Source organism: Corvus cornix, chromosome 3 (assembly GCF_000738735.6).
Source record: "Corvus cornix cornix isolate S_Up_H32 chromosome 3, ASM73873v5, whole genome shotgun sequence".
Classification (NCBI taxonomy): Eukaryota; Metazoa; Chordata; class Aves; order Passeriformes; family Corvidae; genus Corvus; species Corvus cornix.
This window is the reverse complement of record NC_047056.1, coordinates 86,905,522-86,931,708: the sequence shown is the minus strand read 5'-3', so window position 1 is coordinate 86,931,708 and position 26,187 is coordinate 86,905,522. Positions and strand designations below refer to the sequence as shown.

General features: G+C 36.0%; 1 long non-coding RNA gene across 1 annotated transcript; it reads right to left on the bottom strand.

The window, feature by feature from the left end:
* Window positions 1-9,197: 9,197 nt before the first annotated feature.
* LOC109144674 lies at window positions 9,198-24,175 on the bottom strand. Its single transcript, XR_002045571.3, has 4 exons — window positions 24,120-24,175; window positions 19,027-19,081; window positions 18,228-18,411; window positions 9,198-15,834 (listed from the first exon to the last, which is right to left on the bottom strand). It is a non-coding gene; the product is annotated as an uncharacterized LOC109144674 (long non-coding RNA).
* Window positions 24,176-26,187: the final 2,012 nt, after the last annotated feature.

The following is a 26,187-nucleotide window of genomic DNA, read 5'->3' as shown; positions in this document are numbered from 1 at the left end:
GAATCTGTTCTTCTGGACATTCTGTAGAGTGACAGAGACCCATAGAGTGGGCAAATTAGCTCTCTCTGTTAAGGTAGTTAATCAGAATCTATAAACCATAAAGACAGTTTAAGGATGTAGTATAATTCATAAGTGTTGGTGAAAGGGGATTTCAGGAATAAGAAACATTCAATATGAAGGTCAGATGATATGTAAATGTATCAAATTAAGTGGGACCTGAAGCATTTTGCAAATGGTATGGATTAAGGGTAGAGATTGTATTGGATTTGGCTGGGATGGAGTTAACTTTACCCGCAACACCCCATATAGTACTTTGCTTTCACTTGTAGTTGGAAGAGTGTTGATAATATTTTGACTGTTGCTGAGCAATACTCCTACAGTATCAAGGCTATCTTTGCCAAACTCTCACAAAACAGTCACTTGGCTGGGTCCAGACAGGAGTTTGGGAGGAGACACAGCTGGGACAGATGACGCAAAGTGTCCAACGGGATGTCTCATATCATATGACTTTGTGCTCAGCCATAAAAGCTGAGGGGAAAGAGGAGGAAGAGAAGCAGTGTTTGTTGCTAAAGTGATGCTTTCCAAAGCATCTGCTACACGTACTGAGACTCTACTTGCCAGGAAGTCACTGGACGTCACCTGGTGATGGGATGGGAAGTAGAGAAAAAATTATGTTTTGTTTTGCTTCTCTGCACAACCTTTGCTTTCTTTGCTTAAACTGCCTTTATCCCAGCCCACAATTTTTTTTTTTTTGTTTTATTTTCTCCCACTGCCCTACTGAGGTGGAGGAGTGAGAAAGCAGCCAGCCAAGGTTAACCCACCACATTTACTTAAAAAACAGGTCCAGTCTTTGGAGTCAAAATATATTCCACCGACAAGCCTTCAAGCCTTTTGCATATCTGGAAAAACTGTGTAATTAACAAGAGAAACAAAATTAAACTGAACATAGACACAATGAAACTAAGATATGATGACATTTTTAATGATAAAATCCAGTTTGAATTTATCCTTAATATAAGAGACAAAGATATTTTAGGCAGTAGAGGAATACCTAGATATGCAGTGGCCAGCATGAAAGAGGATGAGCAAGACAGAAATTATCTTTGCAATGACTGAAGGAATTAAATTTTCATTGACTTCTATGACATAAAAATTTTGTGCTGGTTTGTTTTCTTAAATTTCCCCCAAATAACTTGTTTTTTCTAGAAATCGCTGGTTCTGAAATACTTTTGTACATTCATAAAAGAGATTGATATTTAATCTTTGGGGAAAATGCATCTGTTAACATTTTCTGCAAAGCATTAGTGAAAAGTATTTCCCAATTAAAGTCAGAAGTTTTCAGAGGATGTAATGGAGTCACCATAGATATTTTCCAGTGAGTAGAAATCTCAGCAGGTGGAAAATGTTTGGTTTGTAATTAACAGTATGTAGTTATCGTTAAGGAATGTGATTTTTTATTTTTAAAGCTGACAATTTTACTTCTATGTTTCCATTTAAATCTTCTAGCAGGAAAAAAAATATTGAAGACCAAAAAGAAATGGTTAGATAAATAAAGATTTGTTTTCTCATCAATTGTATGCACTTCTCTTTTCTTTAGGCCAGTGGTACTGTATGCCTGAAACATCCTTTTTTTATGTCATGACCCATCCTATGCTGCTTCTTGTTCCCATCCCTCTCCACTACTTTTCCTCTACACAAGTACTTGCTTCATTTCTACCAGCCTGCTCCCAAACATGAAAATAAGCTTATTCTAGTAGAGTGTGAAAAAATGTCTAAGGATAGCATATCAAAATTTTCAAACACTGTTATGCATCATCAGAAGATGGAATTAAAAGAACCATTTCTCCCTCAACAGCTCCAGACAACCAATGAATACTGAAACATATTTCTGTATCTTCATTAGAATGAAGTATGGCTGCATTTTTTGACATTCAGATAATTCCTCAACACAGTGTTTAAACTATTATCACACATTTTTTTTAAATTTGGAAAGACATTCATGGACATGAGGTTCTTTTCTCCTTTTCTTTCCTTTTCTTTCCTTTTCTTTCCTTTTCTCTTTTCTTTCCTTTTCTCTTTTCTTTTCTTTTCTTTTTTCTTTTTTCTTTTCTTTTCTTTTTCCTTTTTTCTTTTCTTTTTTTTTTTTTTTTCTTTTCTTTTCTTTTCTTTTCTTTTCTTTTCTTTTCTTTTCTCTTTTCTTTTCCTTTCTTTTCCTTTCTTTTTCTTTCTTTTTTCTTTCTTTTTTCTTTTTTTCTTTTGTATACAAAATTGTGGTTGTGCCACACAAAGATGAAAAAAGTAAATCAAACTAGCCACAGACATCTAGTCAATTTGAGAAAATCTTAAGTCAAGTCATGAGTAAATCAAATAAAACTGATGAAAATCTTTTTCTTAATTTAATTCTAACAGCCAATATCTACTGGATCACAGTGAGTTTTTGTCACATAGCTCATTAAATGCATAAATTGTTGTGTGGCTTCATTTCCATGTTGCTCTTTAGATATGTATAAGGGGTAAAAGATTAGCAGTGTATATTACTAACTCTAAATACCCACACACTGATAGATTTTTTTGAGCAATGACATGTAATTCCTGTGAAAAGCCTCTTATAAACCTGTTTGTTTTTTTATAATTTGCCTTAAAAGTATTCTCACAATTCATCCTTGAAGGAATTCCACCTGGTTTCAGAACTACGTAATGTAGATGTGATAAAGATTGCAGTAATGACAGATTGAAGATTTTCCTTGTGTGGATGATGGGAGCCAATCAGGGAATCCTGGGTGGATTACAAAGATTAATTGTGCTTCTAAAGAGACCAGTCGTGATCTAAAAATTGAATAAAATGAACAAGAATTTATATAGAAAATACAGAATAGAGTTCTAATTCTACTTATATAGAAAATGTACAACTATATTTAGACAAAATTACATGTGTTTATTAAACTGAGCTCTGAATAATTCTGTGCCTGGGTTTTTTTTGTGATTCTGTGGTGTTTCTTATGATGCCTTTTCCTGGTCTTAAAATCAAGAGTCATACACGGTTAGAAGGGGAAAAGGGATTTTACTTTGGTGTTTATTTTAAGGATCTTTAGGTGTACACATCCAGGTCATGTGCATCGAGATGCACCCCACCGAGTCTCTCTCTTTGTCCCCCCGCACCCCAACATTGGGTATAACATTATAGGTTTTACTAATTAGCAGATCTATCAAAGATTCCCCAATGAGAGGCTCAAGTGAGCCCCCCTCCCCAAGGAACCTTCCCCTGGATGGTTCTGTCTTGGTTTACAGAATGTGTTCTGGAGAGGACCTTGGGGTCTGGGGCACACTGATCCCTAGCTACGAAGCTTCTAAAATGTTGAGTCTCTTAGCTTGACAAACAAGTTCAAGAATGTAGGCAAAAAGCACTAGGAATACAGAAGCTGTAAAAAGGTATAACAGGGGTGTAAAAGAAAAGGCAAAAATCTTCATGGCATCACTTACATACTGTCTCTACAATCTTCTCTAACTTGGAATTTTATTATCATATCCAAGGATGTTCTTTCACTGATATTCTCTCAACTATGTAAATCGGTCCTTATACATAAGTCTTCTTAAAATTGAAGTTGTGTATCTAGCCTTCTTTTCAGTAGTACTAATATAAATGTCTCAAATGAGATTAGTCTCACAGAGGGTTTATATCTTTAGGTGACACTAGAGTAGAAAGTAATTAAATAACTTCTCTCTCTCTTCCACTCTCCTTTTTTTTCTTTGTAGTTTCTTTTCTTGTTTCAGACTTCTCCCCTACCCCATAAAATAACTTCTTAAATGGCAATATCTAGAAAAAGAGTGAAAATAATAATTGTTTAAAATAAGAAATTTCCTCTAAGAGTATTTATTTAGCTACACTTAAATTTTTATGCATAACTCTTTCAGGTCCTAGAATTTTTCATGGGAAAACAGCCCAGCCTGATTTGCAGTATGCTCAGTTTTTCTCTAGCACCTCAGCCTTTCAAGAGACTGATAATTTTTGATCTCACATCCCAGCATTTGCAGAACAATTCTCTTAGAGGATGGAAGCTAGAAGGATTCTTTTCATAGCCACAAGCTACATGGCCCATCACTTTACACTTTTCTTCTATTTTATTGATTGTTTTTGCTTCTTGAAATAAACACTTACGGGGCTTCTTTAACTTAATTTTATGCTTTCAGACAGGCAGAAATACAAAACCGAGCAAAAAAGGTCACAGATAATATTCATTAAAATTTAATACCGGCATTTTTTCAGCTCTTCACAGGGGATTTTTATAAGCGTAAACAAGGAAATCCTCAATAAGAAGAATCTTTAACTCTGCTTTAATTTCTTCCTATAGTAGTTTATGAAATCTAGAATGTTTAATAATTATGTGGTAGTAGAAAAGCTATGCATATTTTTAATGTGCTGGTTTAGTGTATATTAAGATGCTGATAAATAGCAGGTTGCAGCTAGTTAGGTTTGTTAGTCATTCTGCTCTTAAAGCATCAAAGTATTTCTTATATAAAAATTGTGAGGAATGTTTTTCAACATAGGAAAGAAACAGAGAAATTAAACATGTAAAGTTGCCAAATCTAATTGAAATAACAAAAGATTCAGAAAGCAGATAATGCAAACTAGCTTTTAACAAAGTGATTTGAACATGCTAACACCATCAAGTAATTTGGGTAATATTTTATTTTGATAAATATACTTTACATCCTCAAATAGTAACAAGTTTTGGTATGAGAGTACATAATGAAATGCAAAACTAATTTTTGTTTCAAATTGAAATTACTCCATGTTAGTTGAATAAATAGCACTAAACACAGAAACATAAGGTGGGAGAATATAGTATTAAATACAGTTACAGACATTAAAATTTTCAAAGGCACCATCTCACTATTATATGTATGCTTGTAGAACATGCAAAAGGAAACATTAAACTTGTGGAGATGGTAAAGTTAGGAATTTATCTCTATAAATGGAGGGGCATGTATTCCTTGACAAAGTAAAAATAAATATCTGTTTACTTCATTTAATGTACCTTTTCCCCAGACACTCATTTGTACCTTATTGCTGAGAAAGGCATATATATACATGACTAGTTCTTGAATAGTTAAAATACAGTAACTTTGGTCTTCTTATATTTCTCAGCGAATCTAAGCTATAAGCTTAGAAGAAAAATTGGGAACTGTTGCAGGCCTAGTGGAGATAAAGAAAGCAGATCTGCATCATCTATGTAAAATAAGAAAATAATACTAGATATTAAGGAGCTGTAGACAGAAATAAAACAAGAAATACCTCATAATATTTCTACTTATATGCTGTTCAGCTTCAATTTCTATGTAAATTATAAAAAATCTGCATCAGGTAGCTACAGATCTGGAAACATGCATCATTGAAGAGTCAGTCAGGAACCAAATTTATAATAATATACCTAATGGGTTTCAGCCTCCAAAGCCTTCATGTATTTGGACCTTAAAACTTACCACAGACAAAGTCCTGTCAGTACAACAACCTTAAATTAAATGTTTTATGATGTGGTTGGTTGGCCCTGGCTGGATACAAGGTGCCCACCAAACCCATTCTATTTCTCCCATCCTCAGCTGGTCAGGGGAGAGAAAATAAAACTAAAGGCTCATGGGTCAAGAAAAGTGCAAGGAGAGATTACTCACCAGTTACTGTCATGAGCAAAACAGACTTGACTTGGGGAGTTAATTTAATTTATTACCAAGCAAATCAGAGTAGGATAACGAGAAATAAATGTTTAAAACATTTCTTCTCCCAACATCCACCTTCTTACTTTACTCGTTAAATTCTCTACCTCCTTGCCCCTGGCTGCACAGGAAATGTGGGTTGCAATCAGTTCAACACATGCTGTCTCTGCCACTTCTTTCTCCTCAGGAAGAGGGCTCCTCATACTCTTTCCCTGCTCAAGTGTGGCATCCCTCCCATGGGAGACAGTTTTCTGTGACTTCCTCTGAATCCTTGCCATGGACTTCAGTTCTTCATGAACTGCTTCAGTGTGGATGCCTTCCATGGAGTCGCAAATCCTGCCAGCAAACCTGCTCCAGTGTGGGCTCCTCTCTCCACAGGATCACAGGTCCAGCCAGGAGCCTGCTCCAGCATGGGCTTCCCACAGGCTACACAGCCTCCACCTTTGGGCAGCCACCTGCTCTTTTGTGGCATCATCCAGGGGCTGCAAGTGGATCTCTGCTGCCCTGTGGACCTTCATGGTCTGCAGGGTCACAGCTGCCTCACCAGGGTCTTCACCAGGCTGCAAAGGAGTCTCTGCTCCAGTGCATGGATCATGTCCTCCCCCTCCTTCTGCACTGACCTTGGTTCCTACAGGAGTTGTTCATCTCAAAATTCTGACTCCTCTCTTCTATGGCTGCAATTGGTTGCATGGAACATTTTTTTCCATTCTAAATTATGTTATCCCAGAGTCACTATAACCATTATTGGTGGGCTCAGCCATGGCCAGAGGTGGGTCTGTGTTGGAGTTGTCTGGCATTGGCTCCATTGGATGGGGGAAACTTCTTGTAGCTTTTCAGAGAGTCCATTCCTGCATCCCCCTGCTACCAAAACCTTGCCACATCAACTCGATACACACCATCACAGTGTTCCCAGGTGAACTAAAACAGTTCATTCAGATAGTATGCACACACATATACATGTTTCTTTTTGTGTGCTTGTGCTCATGAGCAAGTTATTGTTCCATTGGCTTCCAAAAGAACTGAAAAGAAGATCTTAACTCATTAATTTTTTTTTCTGTGATTTCATTCTTCAACATATGTATTCTTCAAAATATTTATGTGTGACATTTATCCAAACTCTTTATGAAACTACCCATCTGAATTTTCCCTACTTGGACTTTGATCTTTTATCTGCAGGCTGCTTTTTTGCTGAAATTTCATGATTGTCTGCTTTTGAGTTAAGTTATCTTACTTACATAAACAAGACTACATGAAAAAAAAGAAAATTAGGAAATCTCTAGATGTTTTGACAACATAAGTGAGATGATCTCTTCCGGGAGAAATTAATCTTTGCTATCTTGTGAAGTATTTTCAGTGAAAGTGTAGAGACTCCAGACTGAGGTATTCCCCATATAGTACTGAAAAGAGAATAGAAATTTCAAGAAGTGAGAAAAAAGGCGTAAAAAGTAAGAAGCTATGATTTGTAAGAAAGCTTGTAACCGTGAAATATCCAAAACTGAAGAGAGCCATGAATAAAGTATTAAGACTGGTCAGCAGTGTTAAGTAAGGCAAAGACAGTGTTTAGGAGCACAGTGGTCCAAAGAGAATACATCATAAACCAGTTCTGGTAAAACTGCTTTTTAGGATTTTTGTGCTAAATTTGGAATTGCTCTATTTTTTACTGTAATATAGAACTTCAGATTTTCCATCCTAACTTCCACACCATTTTCCACATTGTCATCATTGCAGCCATTGCCATGACATTGAACCATACTGTGAACTGTCATGCTTTGTTCTTTCAGCAATATCAGTTTGAGAGAGTATATGAATTATGTTTCACTCAACTGAGAGATAAAAAGTTAGGATTTCTTTCTTCTTTTAACAGCTCTTAAATTATTCATTAAGTGGCCTTCACAATGGTAGCAAGAAGTCTTTTCTTCTGCTGTTTATTTGGATAGAATATGTTCAATTTACGCTTAAGGGTAAAGTAATGTTTTTGTGTAGCTTGGCAGTTGCCAGAAAAAAAGTTACCCTTTTTTTTAGCTATCAGTAAAAAGTTCTTATGTTGTTTTGTTGTTGTTGTTGTTTTTCTTTTTTTAATGAGCTTCTTTACTGGTAAGCCTAAAAATTAGAACTAATTCATAGCTGTAGTGGGTTGACCTTGGGAAGACACTAGGTACCCACCAAAGTAATTGCTCTATCACCCACCCTCCTGAACATGATACAGAGAGAAAATATGACAAAAAATTTCTGGGTTGAGATAAGGACAGAGTGATCACACAGAAATTACCATCACAGGCTAAACAGATTCGACTTGGGAAAATTAATTTAATTTATTGCCAATTAAACAGAGTAAGATGATGAGAAATAACAAACCCCCAAAGACCTTTCCTCCCACCCTTCCCTTCCTTCTAAGCTCATCTTCATTCCCATCTCTTCTGCTTCCTTACATTAAATGGTGTGTGGGGAATGGGGATTGCAATCTGTTTATAACATGTTGTCTCTTTATTCCCCCTTCTCGTTTTTAGCTGCTCCAAAGTAGGGTGTCTTCCATAGATACGGCTCTTTATGGAATTCACCAGTGTGGGTCCTTCTCATGAGGCTGCATTTCCTCAAGGACTGTTCCGGCAAAGGTCATTTCCATGGGGTACAATTTTTCAGGGATAGTCTGCTCCAGTGTCATTCCCCCATAGGGTCACAGGACAGAAAACCTGCTTCTACATGTGCTCCCTGTGGGCACCTACTCCAGCATGAGGTTCTGCATGGGCTGCAGGATGGATATCTGCTCCACCATGAAGGCAACAACGTGCATCACTCTTGTCCTATGGTGCCTGAAGCACCTTCTCCCTTCCTTCTTCACTGACCTTGGCATCCATAGAATCGTTTCTCTCACATCTTCTCACTCCTCTCACAGCTGCTGTTGCACAGAAATTTTTACTCTTTTTTGAATTTGTTATCAAAGAAGAGCAAACAGCATCATTGATTGTCTCAGCTTTGACCAAGAGCATGTCCATCCTGGAGTTGGCTGAATTTAGCTGTGCCTGATAAGGGAACAGCTTCTGAAATTTTCTCACAGAAACCTTTTCTGCCATTCTTTCCACTCCCTCCTACCAAACCTTGCCACATAAACCAAATAAAATAGTTCTGAAAAAAACCTTCATAGAATATTTTCTGATTTTTGACATAAATTCTATAAGGTTTAAACTCTAACTCTCCTTGAGGCATTTTTCTTTACCTTGCTGAATAATTTAAAACATTTTAATTTCAAGGAAAGGTTCTAAAAATTGTTCAGTGTGATTGTACATATTTGAAAATTAAGATTTATGCAAGAAATAAGAATCTCGTTTTCCTACCCTTTTTAATTCCTGCTGTCCTATTTTAAACTGTCAGGCTTTACCCATTGTTTCTTTGCATGTTGATTTGCAGTAATAATTGTAAATGTGAGGAAAAAAGCCACAACTGGCATAATGAATATATTATATATTTGTTAAGTACATTATGCATTTTTTAAAACCAGTTCAGCCCCAAACTAAAATTGTTTTCTTTGCAATCAGCTCATGCAAAGACATAGGCTATAATTACACAGATGTTACAAATATATCATGGCAAACAATTCTTTATGAGTTTCAGCAGACAAAAAATTAACCAAATAAATCAGATGCACTTTGAAATAAATGTGGATTTTACCTACTTTTTTTGTTTATTTGAAATATTTCATTACACTGTGGTGTTTCTAGGGCATGAAAAAATTACCCAAAACTTGGGGAAATGCTTGAGTAAAAGAGGTATCAAGGTATAATGGCTTTGTTATTTCATATTTCATGGCATAATTTTTTGTTAAAGCCATGAGAGTATCAATATTTTAGCATCCTTTTATTTACCATTTATATACACTCTTGTATATGCACAGGAATGAGCAAACTATGTCTTTAACGTATGGACCTCTAGAATATATATTTTCCCTAATACAAGATTTGGGCAACAGTTCTAATTTAAATATTGATAACTTAGTAAAATAAATAAATAAATAAATAAATAATATCTGATACAGTATTTACAGAATATATATAGTGATAGTCTTTTAATTTTAGGGCTATTGTCTTAATCAGATTAATAAACAATGAATATTCACATTTTCATTTCATTATATTTTTTACTGATTACCTCAATGCAGCATTTTGGTGTCACAGGTTTTTTTAGTAACAGTGCTTTCTAACTGGACTTCAGAACATTCTTTTCATGTGCAAAACAGCATTTAGTAACAGCCTAATCTGCTTCCTCCTTCCAATATAATTTAATAGCTGTAGTATTTAACTTAGTATAAGACAGAATGTGATTTCATTGTATCTCTGAGGTGTAGATTATCAGAGTGAATTATAAGATACTTCTTAGAGTTTATGCGTGAAGAGTGACATATTTATTAAATATTCAATGTTATATCTAATCTTATCCAAATACTGATAAATTTGACCATAATGAAGGCTGTTAGCTCCTTGCAGCTTTTAAAAATTAACTTAAAAGCCTATTGAATTGGTTTTCTTCATGTATCTAAAAATAGATTTAGAAGGATGTCTGGGTAGACAATGGTATTTTACTTCTACCCATGAACTGAATAAGAACCACCTCAGTTCTGAAAACTGCTTGGATTCCTAAAATGTGACTATACTCTTTTATAAGTCCTTCCTACTGTCGAAAGTCCAGAACACTAGTGGCCACTCATGGCTAAACAGATTCAGATTTACATAAATTTTTCTTTAATTAATGTTGAAATTATTAGAACTAAAATTTTAAAATTGTAGAATATTTTAGGTTAGAATAGATCTCCAGAGCTCATTTTATCCAACTCCCTCCTGAAAGCTGACCATGTTAAAGCATGCTGCTAAAGAGCTGTATCCAGTCAAGTTTGGAATAACTCCAAGGATGGAGACTCCATAAACTTTATGGACAACCTGTTCCAGCATTTGACCACTCCCTAGTATATTTTTGTAATTGTCTGTGTTTTTTCTGGCGTTTGTTGCCTCTTGTCCTATCGCTGTTCACTCTTGAGAAGAGCATCTTATCTTTTCTGTACCCTTTTATCAGATAAGAGTAGGTAACAATGAACGACAATAAGATCCCGTCTTGACTTCTGTTTTCCAGTGTTGAACAGACACAGACCCTTCAGATTCCTTATATGTCATTGTGAGGTTGAGTTTTTTAACACCAGTTAACTTCATACACCTTTCATTGTATGCTGTTTACAAATAAATTTAAAATAATCTCGCTATTGTCAGAATGATTCTCTAATTAATGTTCATATTCAGGATTTTACCGTCATTACCAAATTACCTAATGAGTAAAAATTTGGTATAGTAGCTCATATCTTCAATGGAATGACAAAATGAGACAGTAACTGTTAATTAGTTAATGTAGGTTGTGCACTCTTTCAGTAATTTTTTCTAATTAATTTTGCTATTTGGGAATTGTGAAGTCTCTTTTAATAATTCTGGTGCGAATAATCCTAACTTTGGAGAGGCATATACATAATTTTTATTAATATTCTTAAAGCTTCTGATAATTGGCTATAAAAATTTAGTGTTTATACATTTGAGAATATTTTGGAATTGTTTGTATGCAGGAAATGCTGATTAGGACACCTACGTATCCGTAATTTTCCTATTGCATTCCAGAGTTTGCATCACAAACATTGCTTCATACCTACATATTTGTATGAGGGACTGTTTCAACTGACTGTACTTAAAGTCTCAAGTAAGAGAGACTAGTTGTCTAACATTTATTCTTTAAAATTTAACGACCTCTTATTAGATACTGGACATTAACATAATGCTATCGTCCACAGAATAGGAAGAAAATAGTCACCTGCTCATCTACTGGGCCTCACATATCTGGCAGTCTTGATCTCTCATTCAAATGTTAATTCTATTATTTTGACAATTTTCAGACATTAACAAATCAGATGATACAGTTTGGCAGAAGACCACAAAAAGAAAAAAGGAATTCTTAAAAAACCTATATTTTAAATGAGCTCTTGTAAATATAAACTACAATAAGATTGCCTTGCTTACTGTACATATTTCAGCACTTCGTTTTTCTGTCTAAGGATTTGCAAGTTCCTCTGAAACAAAGGCAAAAGCAACTTTAGCTGTCATTAAAAAGTTCCATAGGTGTTCCCATGCCAGGAAATCCAGTGGTTTCCCCTGCTGTCCAAAAAGTAGATACTCTGTGAAAAATTCAATAAATGCTATTAATGAAAAAGGCAACCAATCACACAATCCAAGAATTATCATGTTGAAACTGTTTATCCGAAACAAATTTATTTATTTTTTTAAAGTGTTAAAGTTGGATCACTTAATTTGGATTTTTTGTTATTTATTTTTAACTGAAATAGTTCAATAAGATCATGAGAACAGCTTAGAGGATCAACAAGGTTTTCATACTTGCTAGTCAGATTTTCTGTCAGTTTTTTTCTGCCAGTGTTTTTAAAATTCAGTTTATAAAACTAATAATGAGTCATCTAGGCTAAGTTTTTTGTTCATGTTCTACCTCTAGCTAATGCACATGAATAAACAGCCATCTGGTAGAACCTTCCAGTTTGTAAGATGGCAGAGCAAAGCCAGACAGACGTTTTTGTAGTTTGTACTACAAGACTTGTTTTTATATGGCCAGATTTGTGGAACATGACTACTGGGTTCAGGGTTTTTTCATTAAAAAAAAAAAAAGGACTAGAAGCTGTTGGCCTTTGAAAACAACTTACAAAAAGTGTTATTAGAACTAAGTGTACTGAATCGTTTAGATTGAACAGAGCAGTCATTTAAGTAAAAAAATTCATTTAAATTGAACAGATTTATTTAAGTTCATTTAAATTGAACATTTATTTAAGTCAAAAATTTCAGTCATCCTCACTTCTTATTTAGATGCCCAAAGGGACCCATGTCTGCAGGTTCCATAAGCAGGATGGCATGATGAAATTTCTATTAGCAGAAATATCCTTCATTTATGAAAACCTCCACACCAGATCTTTTGAACATGATTTTATGATGTTATATAACAATACTGTACCAAAGAGCACAACTGTCCAAGTATGACAACTATTGAACACCAAAAAGATACAGAAAACATTCCTAATGTGTGTATGTAGAGTAATTGTTATGAACATCTTTTTTTTTGTTCATTTCCCAGAACATTTAATTTATTTATGAAGAGTGTCGGCTAACACTGAAATATGTGGCCCAGCCTCAGCTACAGCCCCACCACTTCCCAGTCAGTCCATGACCCAAAATCCCAGCCTGTCCCCTTCTCCAGGGATGTGCCTGATCCCCAAGAGCTTGGTCTGCCCTGGTGCTCCTGGCTGGAGTTAGGCTCTGCCCTGATGGACCCCTGAGGAGCCCCCACTGCTCCTGGCCCCCGCCCCAGGCTGCTGCTGGCACCCACCGAGTTCTGGCTGCACACAGCAAAGCAGCTTTCACAGAGGGAAAAAAACAAGGTTGGAGAAAATTATATTGTCTCTGAAGAGCCCTCTAAAAGGAGACAATAAAATGCTTTGAATAAATTCTGGGTAGTTGTGGTAGTATATAGAACCATTTTCTCCTTCACCAGGATCACAAAGAATGAGGGAAGTCTTTGCTACTGGCAAAGAATGGAACTCTAGGGGAAAAAATCATTAGAAAGACAATAAGTTATTCATTGTGTACAAACATTAAATATCAAACATGAAAAAGTTAATTATGTGTTCAAGTTTTTAACCCAAATTTGCCAGTTCTAGAGCAAATAGAAATCTTTTATAGTAATCATTCTTCTAGACTGGGAAACCAACATTCGGTGGGACTGGAAAAGCAAAATGAAATAATAATTCAAGGTAATGGAAAATAAATAAAGTAGAAATAAGAAAATATTAACATTGTAGAATATCTTCCCTAATGTGCATACAGGAAAACCAGGTAGCAAATCACTGTTTGTGCATTTGTGAGCAGTGATTTATATAATTAAAAAATTCACTCTTCTGAGCAGTCACTTCACCTAGTATAAGTCTGATATCACAGTCTCTAATTATTACGTAGAAGGCTTGTAACTTCTAACAAAAGTTAACTTTTGTTAACTTCTAGATTCTGAATTGAAAGGTCAAAGTCAGGACTACAGGGTAGAAAACATTATCCCGATTTTTTTGTATTAGTGAATTATAATAAAGTTGATATAAGAAAAAAGCGTATTAAAGTTAGTTCTCCAAAAAATAAAACAAACTGAAGAAAGGAGGAATGAATGAAAGAGCTGAGAGAGAGGATGAAACTGTAGAATAAAAATCAGATTATAAGGAAACATTTTCACAGCATTAGTTCATTGACTTGGTAGAAGTGCTGGTTTACCATCTTTTGTAAAATTAGGCGCTATCAGAATTAGCTTTCTTGGAATTAATGCATTTACAGTAGTATCAGCTAAATGAAAAGTGACCAGCAAAGTCAATAACTTCCTTTGGTGTTCAAATATACATTACAAAGTAAATTTCAGCATCATTTTCCTTTGGGAAGGGTAGAATTTTCTCTTGTAATTTACTGATTGACTTTCACAGACCTGTACATAGCTGTCTGCCTGCCACATTTGAGTTCAGAATTTAAATTTCCAAATATTACAATTAATATCTTTAACAATAGTGGCTAATGTAAAATTAAATTTGTACTACTAAAAAGATACTGGGTAGGAAAAATATGTTTATGCTAGGCTAAAGAAAAAGATGTTCTTAAACAAAAATGTAAAACTCAAACTGAAAAATTGGGTGGGTTTTTTGTTTTTAAAACTACAGATGAAACATTGAGCAGAAATTCAAAGAAGCTTGCAGAATATCTCAACAAAGTCATAATTGCACCAGGCAAAGAAAAATATAGCCCAATTTTATTAAAAACCTATTTAATTTACTATATTATGACTAGGATTTGAAATGATCTTGCTGAAAGATCTACTTCTAATGATTCTTATAACTATTGCCAATCATGAATAGTAAGTAGAAATAATTTATTTTTAAGAAGCAAAAATTAATAAATATTAAATCAAACATTAGAAGACTTCTTTCATGCTATCCTATAAAGGGATACCTTCTCCAGACAATTATAATAAAAATTAATCCAGTCCACTAAGCTTGATATTTGATTAAATATTTTTAGAAATGCAGAGAAAAGCTCAAAAAATATATTATATTATTTACTGCTGCTTCAGTTCCAAACCTACCCTCCAATATACTATATATCAAAATCAAACTTCTAATTGTCTAGGTCCAGGGAGAAGACAGTTAAGTATGTACAGGGCATGCCAATTAATGCAACTGCAAAATTTAAGTGAAGAATATAAATCCAAATACTCTGTCATTAAATAATTCAAATTACCTCTCAGTCAAAGTTCAGTGATATACTGTCAGCCAAAGAGCAGCCTCCCTCCTTTTCTTTATTTTTTTACTTTGTTTTGCAAAGGCCAATATAGTCTGCCACTTGTAACAAAGCAGCATAAATATTAAGTTTCTCTATTGCTCTCGCTGAAGTGCACTAAAGACCTGCACATACGTGCTAATGTCTGGCCTGCTATATGACCTATAACTTAGATAAAAGAAAAATACATTATATAATAAAAATAATGAGTTATGGAAAAATGCCCAGCTGGAAATTAAGCCCTCCTTCTACCTCTTCAGATGAGAGAAACAAAAGACAGAGCTATTATGAGGCAGAGATCTTATGGCTTGAGATAACAATTTACTAGAAACAGCAATGAGATAAGAAAACAAACAGTAACAGAACAATGCAAATAACAACAGTGTATAAAAGAGAGTGATTACATGCAAAAGGCTCACCAAGTCTACTTGACATGACCACAGCTGGTCAAAGAGACAAAGAACAAAGTGGACCCTGGACCCTCCATGCGTATGTTTTTTTCCCCAAGCCTGAGACAATGAAAAACAATTGCAGACAAACCCTTCAGTCAGGACCACCATTACCCCACGGCTCTATTTGCTGCTTGGTCCCTGGAAAAGGACAAAATGGCTGCGGACCACTTCTTCTCAGAAGTGAGAATCCCCTTCTTCTGCACCCCAGCAATGATGCGTGTGGTATAGAATAACAACCTAAGCACGTCCACACAGCTCCAGGCTCTGCCCCCTCTCATTCTGGGCTGAAATTAGAATAAGAATTTAAAGATTGCTTACTTGCATATGTTCTTAAATAACCAATAATTATTGTCATCAGTAGGTCTTTAGTCTTCATTAATTTAACACTAAATGTTGAGTCTCCAAAGAGAAGCAAACATATTTCTAACTGCAAATTGCAAGACTAACAGAATCAAAGAACCTTGTTAATTAAACATAGTCACCTTGTCAATTACAAAGGTAAGCATAAAGCACCCTTGGAGAGTGCAAAAGAGAAGAGAACAGGATCAGTAAGCTTTAGATATTCACAAAAAGCTCCAAACCAATCTGAATAAGCTCTTTGCTAAACTTGAGAAAAAAGAAAAAGCAAACAACCACTAAGCTGTAGGGCTTCTATCATTTCCTTTCCATCCCTGTGACCCTATAGTCTTGTGAAAAACATTCCAAATGTGGATTAGAATCAAACCCATGCAATAAAGATACATATAATACACAGACACAATGGAACCACAGACCGCATTATAAATCTATTTAAATAATTGGAGTAACTCTTGCTAAATAGCAGACCTTACATTAAACTCAGTACTGAAAAACAAACACTGGTTTACACTGAACTTCAAGAAAAATAACTTGGGTAAATATTAATTAAAACTTATTTGTGTATATATTTTCAAATGTGTGAGTGTGTTTAACGAAGTGCATACAAATTCAGGAAAATATCCAGTATAAATGTAGTTTACCTTTGTGTGACATCTTTTGACCATATACACCAAGACAAAGTTGAATCAGGATAATAAAGGTAAGTTATGCAAAAAGCTGATTAATATAATCAAAGAAAATATTAATATATTAATAGTTACTGTCATGGTTTGATACTGGCCCAACTCCAGGCACCCACAAGAGTCACTCGCTCACCCTCCCCTGCCACAGCTGGGCAGAGGAGAGAAAAAAAATTATCGAAGGGTTGATGAGTTGAGATAAGGACCACGAGAAAAACACTTCAAGGGCAAAACAGGCTCAACTTGAAGTTGTAAAGTAAATTTATTACTAACAGAAACAGATGAGGATAATGAGAAGTAAAATAAGCCCTTAAAACACCTTTTTCCCCCCAGCCCCTCCCTCCTTCCCACCACCAGCGCAGGGAGACAGGGATGGGGGTTTTTGGTCAGTTCATCACTGAGAACTTCCAGTGCTCGGGAAGAGGAGTCCTTTCCCTGTGAGTCCGTGGGTTCCCTCCCACGGGAGACAGTTCTCCATGAACTTCTCCAGTGGGGGTCCACTCTCAGAAGCAGCAGCCACACCACACCTGCTGCAACGTGAATTTACCCTACGGGCACACAGTCCTCCCAAAACTGCTGTGACATGGGTCTCTCTTTCCTCCAAGGACAGGCTGCTCCCACCTGGAAGCAAGGGCACTCTCTCTCCACCGGGTCTCCCACTGGACCACAGCCTCCTCCAGGCATCCACCTGCTCCAGCATGGGCACCTCCCCGATGAGCTGTGGGTGGATCTCTGCATCCCCCGTGGATCCCCATGGGCTGCAGGGGCACAGCTGCCTCATCATGGTCTGCACCACAGCCTGCAGAGGCATCTCGGCTCCGGTGCCTGGAACACCTCCTCCCACTCCTTCTTCACTGACCTTGGTGTTGCCATGTTGTTTCCCTCACATGTTCTCACCTCCTCCTCTTCTCTGACTAGAAGAAAAACTGTGTGCCCTTTTGTTTTGATTTTCTTCTTAAATATGTTATCACCAAGCTCTCTCGCTGGCCCAGTTTTGGCCAGCAGAATGTCCATCTTCAGAGCCATCAGAGATTGGCTCTGCTGGACATGGTGGAAGCTTCCAGGAGTTTCTTACAAGAGCCACTTCTATGGCCTCACTGCTACCAAAAACCAGGCAGTGCAAAACCAATACAGATACAAAGAAAAGACTAATAAGCTATTTATACACAAGAAGGAGTTAAGGAGGAGGTGTGGGGGGTTAGGGTTTTGTTGTTACACTTCTAGATAAATATGTTTCTGACTGAGTGTTTAGTGATAAATAAACTTTTAATATAGCTCTGGATCAAAAGGAAGAATAATGCCAACAGGCTCATAAACAAAATCTTATTAGGTGAAGAACTTACATGAGGTAATCCAGTGTGCCAAATGACAACATTCAGCATTGATATAGTGCTTATATTTCCTACATATAATATTGCATTCAAAATTATACTATGGGTAAAAGAGGATGGCCTTACATGAGTATCAATGAACTTACTGTAAAACTAATGCTAATTATATAATTTATGAACTAATGTCCCTTTCAGCAAAGTTTATCACTGTCATACACAAAAAATCCCTTTTTTCCTCTATTTACCCTTTTTTCTCTGGTGCTATATTTAATCTTAAACTGCCTAAGTCCTGAGGCTGATGGTACCCACCTTACTCCACATGGATACCGGGGGTTCCAGAGTTGGTAATGACAGACATTCTTCACTGGAAGACTGCAGGTTTGATGGAGAGAGATTTCTTCCTTCTCTGTCTTCGATCCGCATAGTGTGACTTTCATATATTTGCTAATGCAGTCTTACTTGCTCTTTCTTCACTGATCCCCTGCACAGATTTCTTAAACATTTATCATATATCATATTCATGAGGATAACCAAACTCCCAAGACACTCAGTCATTACCCGATCGTTAAGCAATTATTTTGACAGCTTAAACAACCTAAACTTAGCTCATGCCAAGATGAGTCTACACAATTCTTCAGGCTTCAATGATGGCAAAAGCCTGTATCTTTTATTACTCATAGCAATGACATATCTCTTGGGCTACAGGGGTACAATTTCAAATACTAGTTAATCCTTCAATATGCCATTTTTTGTTCATCAAAAAACATTATGGTAAAAATAAAAGACACTACTAGATCACCCACAGACACAGAGCATTACTCTGAGAATTTTATGGTATACTTTTGCCTACAGTGCAGAAGACTAGCAGATCTTTGAAACAGCTTTGTTTATAGCACTATTTGAGTGAGTTTGGTGAATTAAAGACATATGAAGTACTTTGAATTGAAAGTTTGTCTAATCAAACTTGACCTTCCTCACAACTGATCTTGAATTTTCAGGTTTCTGGTAACAGATAGCTGTGTGAACTAAAACTGAAGCTTTTGACATAGTCTTACAGTGATGGGATCATATATTTAGATATGCAAATATACATTAAATTTTTACTTACCAGACAGAATGATTTATCCATCCCATCTCCTCTTCCATGTCTTTTAATCTGTGGACTATAGTAAGAAATTAATCATTAGGGATAATAGTCTATCTTATTCTGTGCACAGAAAATTTATTGGGGAAGATAGAAGTTGTATGCTGGCATCTCAGGCATAGTCATTTAGAGCTGAATTACACTTTATTTTCTGTCTCTTCCTTTTACCATCACAGTTTCAATGCTATGGCTGTAATTAGTCTTCTTTTTACTCTTGACAAATTATAGATCATATGAAATCTGATCTCCAAATCAGATAAAAAAATCCTATATAACTTAAACTTTTTTCCCTACAGTTATATATAATTACATTCTCATGACTGACTTCAAGAAGCAAAATTTAACTCAGACACAGAATAAAGCTGTCCTGAGAGTAAGAGTAATTTAGGAATAAGTAGTTTTGTGTGCTTAAAAACCTCCAGATTTATTTTTGCAATAATCTCAGGATTTTGAAACTTAGTATTTCCTGCTTTGTAAGTTACATAATCATGAATAAATAATTTTTTTCCATATTTTTATTTATCTGGATAATTAAGAGTGCTAATTCCTCTTAGGAGTTACAAAATAATTCCAATTCAATATTTTATTCAGGAATGGCTCCTTTATTGTGCTGTGCTGTGCTGTTCCCTTGGAAGATTTCTAGGTTCACTTTGATTTTACAAATATGAACATAAATGATAGTGATAAGCTTCTTATTCACAGCCTGTCCATACATCTCCCTTTTCAAATAATTTTATAGATGATGAATCTCTTTATTGCAGCTGGGGACCTGTGTAAGTTCATTCTGCCATCAGTAAGGTGTGAAACTATATGGACTTTCAGAGCCTCTATACATACTCAACTATCCTTTTAATCTTTAGGATCAGAGAAGATAGCTGGCAGAGATCTTAAGAAAACATATTATTAATTTAATTATTTTTGCCAGTAAGCTACTATATTAAGAACTTCTATTCAGCAAACACTAAGATCAGACCAGGAACTGAAAGCTAAATGTTCGGAAAATAGTTGAACAGAGTACTGTAAAGACAGAATAGATATTTAAGACTTTATTTATCAATAAAAGACATAAGCTGTTTGGCTTAAAATGATAAATCAGTTATGCGAGACATAAAGACTGCAGCACATCCAATGTTATCTCCATAGGGAACAATATAATATCTCTGACAATGGCCACTGAGATCACTTGCAGAATTCTATAAAAGGCAGAAATGTGACGATATTTCACCAGAAAGTTTTCTCACCTTCAGCACTTAGTGGATCATGAACATCACAGAGATCTTTTTCCACCAGAAATGCTAAAAGGCTTTTTCCACCTGGAAATGCTAAAGCAATCTTTTCAGAATTCCCTGAAATTGCCTGACTTTTTTAGGGATTTTTTGCTGTTGTCATGGTAACTTTCTTTTTTAAAATATATATTTAAGCCTAAATGAAATTAAAAGTGTGATTTTAGAATATCAGATGTTATTACAGTAGAATATCTCCGCTAAAACATGCTGTGATGTTTCATGATGCTCATTATGGGCAGCGCAGTTGGATATTCCTTTGTTTCCTTTATTAAAGTCGTGGTAGAACAAAGCTATTGAAAGAATGATATTTAAAGTGGAGAAAAAGAAATTCAGTCATGTACAAAACCAATTAAATTAGTGTTACGTTACTGAACATGAGAAAGGTACGCTGCAGAGCTGCTGTCACCAGTGGATGCGTTTGTGACTATAATTGCATATATTTCCTTATTGTAGATTAGCTACATTACATTGGTGAAGTAAATGGTGAAAAGTGGAAACAGTTAATTCTTCAGAAAATCTCTCCCTAAATCCTTCAGTGAAAACTTCTGCATCTGTCTTGAATGAAGCCCACACAATTTCCCTTTATGGAGGCAGAGAGCAAAAATGCACAGCATCTAGAAACTCAAGAAGTTCTATGGAGATTCTGTAGTTCAATCCCCTCACGCTGAAAGTAGGGTCAGCTAGAGCAGCTTGCTCAGGAACATGTTCAGTTGGGTTTTGAGTATCTTCAAGGATGAGGACTCAGTGACATGTTCCTGAGCAACCTGTTCCAGTGCTCAACCAATCTTACAGTGAAAAAGTACCCTCTTCATTTAAATTGACTTTCTTGTGTTTCAGTTTGTGCCCATTGCCTCTTGTCCTGTCACAGTGGAATACCACTGAGCAGAGTTTGTGTCCACTTTCTTTACCCTCCAATCAGGTATTTATACATATTTCTCCATGCTTCTCTAAATCCCTTCCTAATCCTAAATAAAATTTAGAAAGCCTGTTGCTAGGTGCTTTTACATGCTATTTTGTTGTTATTTTATAGAAATACCATATGGTTTATTTAAACAACTCTCTCCTTTTGAGCTCAGGGAGTGTTTATAATGTTTAGCAAGTGCCATGAGAAAATTATACTGGTCGCAGGATTAAATCCTATATACTCTTAATTGAATGGTTATTTATATACCTGTTATGTATTTATGTACATTTATTTATGTTTTAGTTGGTAAAATGTTTGCATTAATAATAATAATAATAATAATAATAATAAAAGTGCGTAAGCATTAAAAGAAATTTCTGTGAAAAGCCTCTGCCATGTTGCCATGTAACGCTGAAAACTCCACATACAGTTAAAAACAACCATGGTTTTTTCCTTCATTTTGAAATAATTTTTCATATTTAGTTATTTCAATTAAACAGATCAACTTTAAAGAACAGTAAGGAGAAGACTACTGACAGCTTATTAAAATATGCAGGTTTTCAAAAATTTTATGGTTGTTTTGTGCTTGGCAAAGTTAAAGATTTCATAAAATTGATTATAGCCATTTGAAGGTGCAATTTTGAAAGTTTTTACTTCGCAGAACTTAGCATTTCATTTGTCTGAAGTTCAATAGACTGCTTTTGTTGACATACATGATGTACTCATTTATTTAAATGCATTAGGAAGTGTATGCAAGTTTACTGAATGCAGGCAAATTCTTACCTATCACCCTCTCTCCACTGAAGTTACTGTCTATTTGTATTTGTATGAATAAGAGCAGAAGGTAAGAAATGGAAAACAAACAGGCTTAAATTTAAACATATAGAATATAATTTTCTGTTTATTACAGAAAAATATGAGCCAAATCTAATTGTTGTTTCTTCATCTTAAAGCAAATAGACTGTATTTTTCATGCAAGTGCTAATTTTTTCCAGACCCTCATCTGTCTGGCACAACCTCATTAATTAAAATGTACAGCAAGATGAGTTAGAAATGGCTGTTTACCTTGCATTACTTGCCAGATAGACGCTAGCAAATATTTTATTTTTTTTTAAAGGGCATACTGGGGAATGGTTAGCCTTTCTAACATTCACAGAAGATAAAGTATGCTTTAATGAGTCACAGTGAGGAGTGAAATCCAACAGATTACATCCTGTCAGTAATTGCCTCCCACTTTAAAAAAGAAACACCAACTCAGAAGTTGCCACTGGCATCATCTGCAAGATTATATTCATGAGAGACTGAGCAAAACAGAGGAGCTAAGACATAATAGGTATATTATAGGTTAATACAAAGACCCTGCACAGACTGCAGAGGCTTTTTGAAAGCCATTACTTTTCAGAAAGTGGTGTCATGTAGTCACAACATGAAAACTGCAGTTAACAAGCATGATCCACACATTATAATTCTTCATTCTCTGAGTAGCCTCAAGGTGGTGACCAGTGTATATTTCATTACACCTGTATAATAAAGGAATAGCAAAGACACTAAATTGTGCCTCAAGTGAACAGGATACACTCTTGTACACAGATTAAAATTTTGGGCTTGGCTAGAGTTATTCAGGCATGAAAGAGAAGTCCTGCATACATCCTAGGGTACTACCTCATGATCTGTTTCAGCCAAAATAAGGTTGTACTTTTTCCAAAATAGCATTCTCACCTTTCTCAGCTACAATTTTTGCTGCCTCCCTTCAGCCAACACTAGCATCATGGGTGTAGTGGTTTGGTCCAAAATACTCATTACTTACTTATTTACCTTCTGTGAGATAAGAATTAGGAGAAAGCAAAGCAGGCACAAAACTTTAAAGAATATAAAGAAGTTTATTAACAGACCTAAAAGAAAGGGAAAAAAAATCAGACCACACCTTCAGAACACTTCTTCTCCCCCCAGCTTTCTCCCTTCTCCCACTGACAATGTAAAAAGACAACCCTTGAGATGTTCAGTCAGTTTACCACTTCTATGATAATCTTTTTCAGTTCATTTAGGGAGAGGAGTCTCTCTTGCTCATGCTATGGATACTTCTCCACAAGAAGTTCTCTCATGGCTTCAGTATCACAACGATACAGCTGCCCGGGTTGGTTCTCTGCTCGCATGTGAGAGTCCCTTCCCCCGACTTACAGCTTTTCCCACAACTGCTTTCGAGGGTCCAATCTTGAGCTACTGGGGTACCATTTTAAGATTGAGCTGTTCAGAAACAAAGGTTCTCTTCACCCATGTCTGGGAGCATCTTTATCTCTAGAAATAGAGGCCCTCCCCCTTCCCTGGGAGCAAAAGGGTCCTCATCAAATTACAGCTACTGTCATTTGCTTATTTCAGCACAGGTACTTTTGGTCACAAGTGCAGTTTGAACACTCCACTCCCCATGCTTTCATGAAATTACAATGGGTACTCTGATATATCATAGTCCATCACCACCATAGCTTTACAACAGAATTTCAGCCTCTAAGCATCTCCTCTGTCTCCTCCCTCAGGGTTTCAGCTCTTCCTTCTTCACTAACTTTGGTGTCTTTATGGCGTTGACTCAGGAGAGAATTGATGTCTGCAGACTTCACCTGTTCTGGAGGAAACTTACAGCACTAAAAGGGTTAATCTCACCCAGGCCCTGCAGCTGGAATTCACTTACAGCGGTCTCAGACGAGTCCCGGCCGCACCAGGGGCTGCCTGCACAGAGCAGGGCTGTGGGGGAGGGCTGCGGATGGAACAGGGCTGCACAGCTCCAGGATGGCTGTGTCCCAGCCCAGCCTGGGCTGAGGAGAGCCTGGCCTCACCGGGCTGCAAACAACTCCCCCCCCCCCCCCCCCAGTTACCTGTCCAAAGGCCCGAAGCCAGAGAGAGATTTCCCAGGGTTTGTTCATTCTTAAATATGGACCACAGAGGCGTGTCAAGCTCTTTAAGTGGCTAAAAAAGTTGCCAATATTCAAACTAGCCAGTTGATAGGTTCTGTCAAGTCATAGAGGAAGCTGTAAGCATGTCTTTGCAAGAGAATCACTTCCGTAGCTATGTTAACCCATGACAATGGGGCCCTACAGCAAGTCAAGATTAGCTATGAATGAAAACTAATAATGGGGGAAAAAATAACCAACACTAAAGATAAATGATCTAACTCACCTAATTGCAAGTGCTGATACAAGAACGAGAACTGGTAAGAGTCCCTTTCAGCAGCAGCCAGAGTTAATTTAGCTTAAGCCAATTGTAAAAACAAGTATATTTAAAAATCTGCCAAATCTTCTGTTTTTCCAAAACTATCCCCCACAATAACTCCTTTATTTCCAAAGAGATTTATAGGTCCCTCAGAAGTTCATATAGGCTCAGGAAAGAATTCATAAATACCTGTGCTAAGTTCAATAAAAAATTATCAAAGATATCTAAGTATAAATACTGTAAAATACACCTAAAAGGAACACAGAAGCCTAATTCTTCAACAGAAAAAGAGATAATCCCATATCAACATTAAATATATAAACTTAGATAGCTACATGCCAGGAATAAAAGAAAGAAAACAAAATGTAAAGATGCATTAAATATATAAACTTAGATAGCTACATGCCAAGAATAAAAGAAAGAAAACAAAATGTAAAGATGCATTCCCCTATTTGTCCAGTGATATAGTGATTATGATGGCTGCAGAACAAAAACAGATGCTTATTTTAAAGTCATCCTTTGTAAAACACACATAAATTTCAATCTCCTACATTCCAGGAAATTGTACTAAACATCAGTGTTTTGTACTACACTGCTTTAAACCTTTCTGAGGAAACTCTTTTACCTGAAATATGTGTTTATAAAATTTGAATATATGCCCATGCTAACTGCCCAACATCTGTTGGTGACAAGCCTGAACACTGAGCTGTGAAGGAGGTCAGTCAAACCTCTCTCTTACTCATTCTTCCCAAGAAGTGAACAGAAGTTTGAACTCTGCTAGTAACAAGACCTGAGCAGTTTTGCCTGCTTTCACTGACTTTGGTCCTCAGATCTGACATGTAGGTGTACTCTGCCATCTGACACCAGACAGCAAAGAATTGCATCCAGATGAATTTCTAGTCAAAGCCAACCTGTGCATAGTCAAAACAAATCCATCAATTTCCATTTTTATCTGAACAGCAAACTGGTATAATTTACACAAGCAAATGTAATGCTCACAACAACAATAAATTAACTATGCAAATTATTACATTATGTACACATATAAATTCACTTCATAAACAACCAATCTGTCATACAAACCTTGAGTTCCTTATGTTTAATTGACCTGTCACAAGCCATTAAATTTGACACATAGACAGTAGCAGAATGTCATGGATGGATCAGGCCATGAATGCCACTCTTCTCTAGGCCACTAATTTTCAGTGGGGTCTCAAACATGGCACTAAGGTCTAAACAAAAAGAGTCTGAACAAAATTTAACCCATAAACAAGCATCTAAATGACCCTATTAACTTTTCAAAGAAATTCCCTAGATCCTACAAGCTTGATTGAATTTGTTTGGAGTTTCTCATATAACTGCCAGCCTCTGGAAGTTCTATGTATTCAAAAAGTTACAAAATAAGGTTATTTCATGATATTTCTTAATACAGACCTGAAATACATATTTGCAACAATACTGCTCTTATTTTTAAATCAGCACATTCATTTTCTATAGACATCAAAATTATTTTTAAATGGTTTATTTATTTTAGTAAGTGTATTTATTTAATCTCTATCTGTATTTCATTTGTGCATTTTTTTTAATCCATATTTAATTTATTTTATCTGTTTTTATGAGGAACCTGTACATACACAAGTCCGTAAGACCTGACGAGATATATCCCAAGGTCTTGAGGGAACTGGCTGATGTAGTTGCTATGCTGGTCTCCACTGTATTGAAAAAATCAGGCAG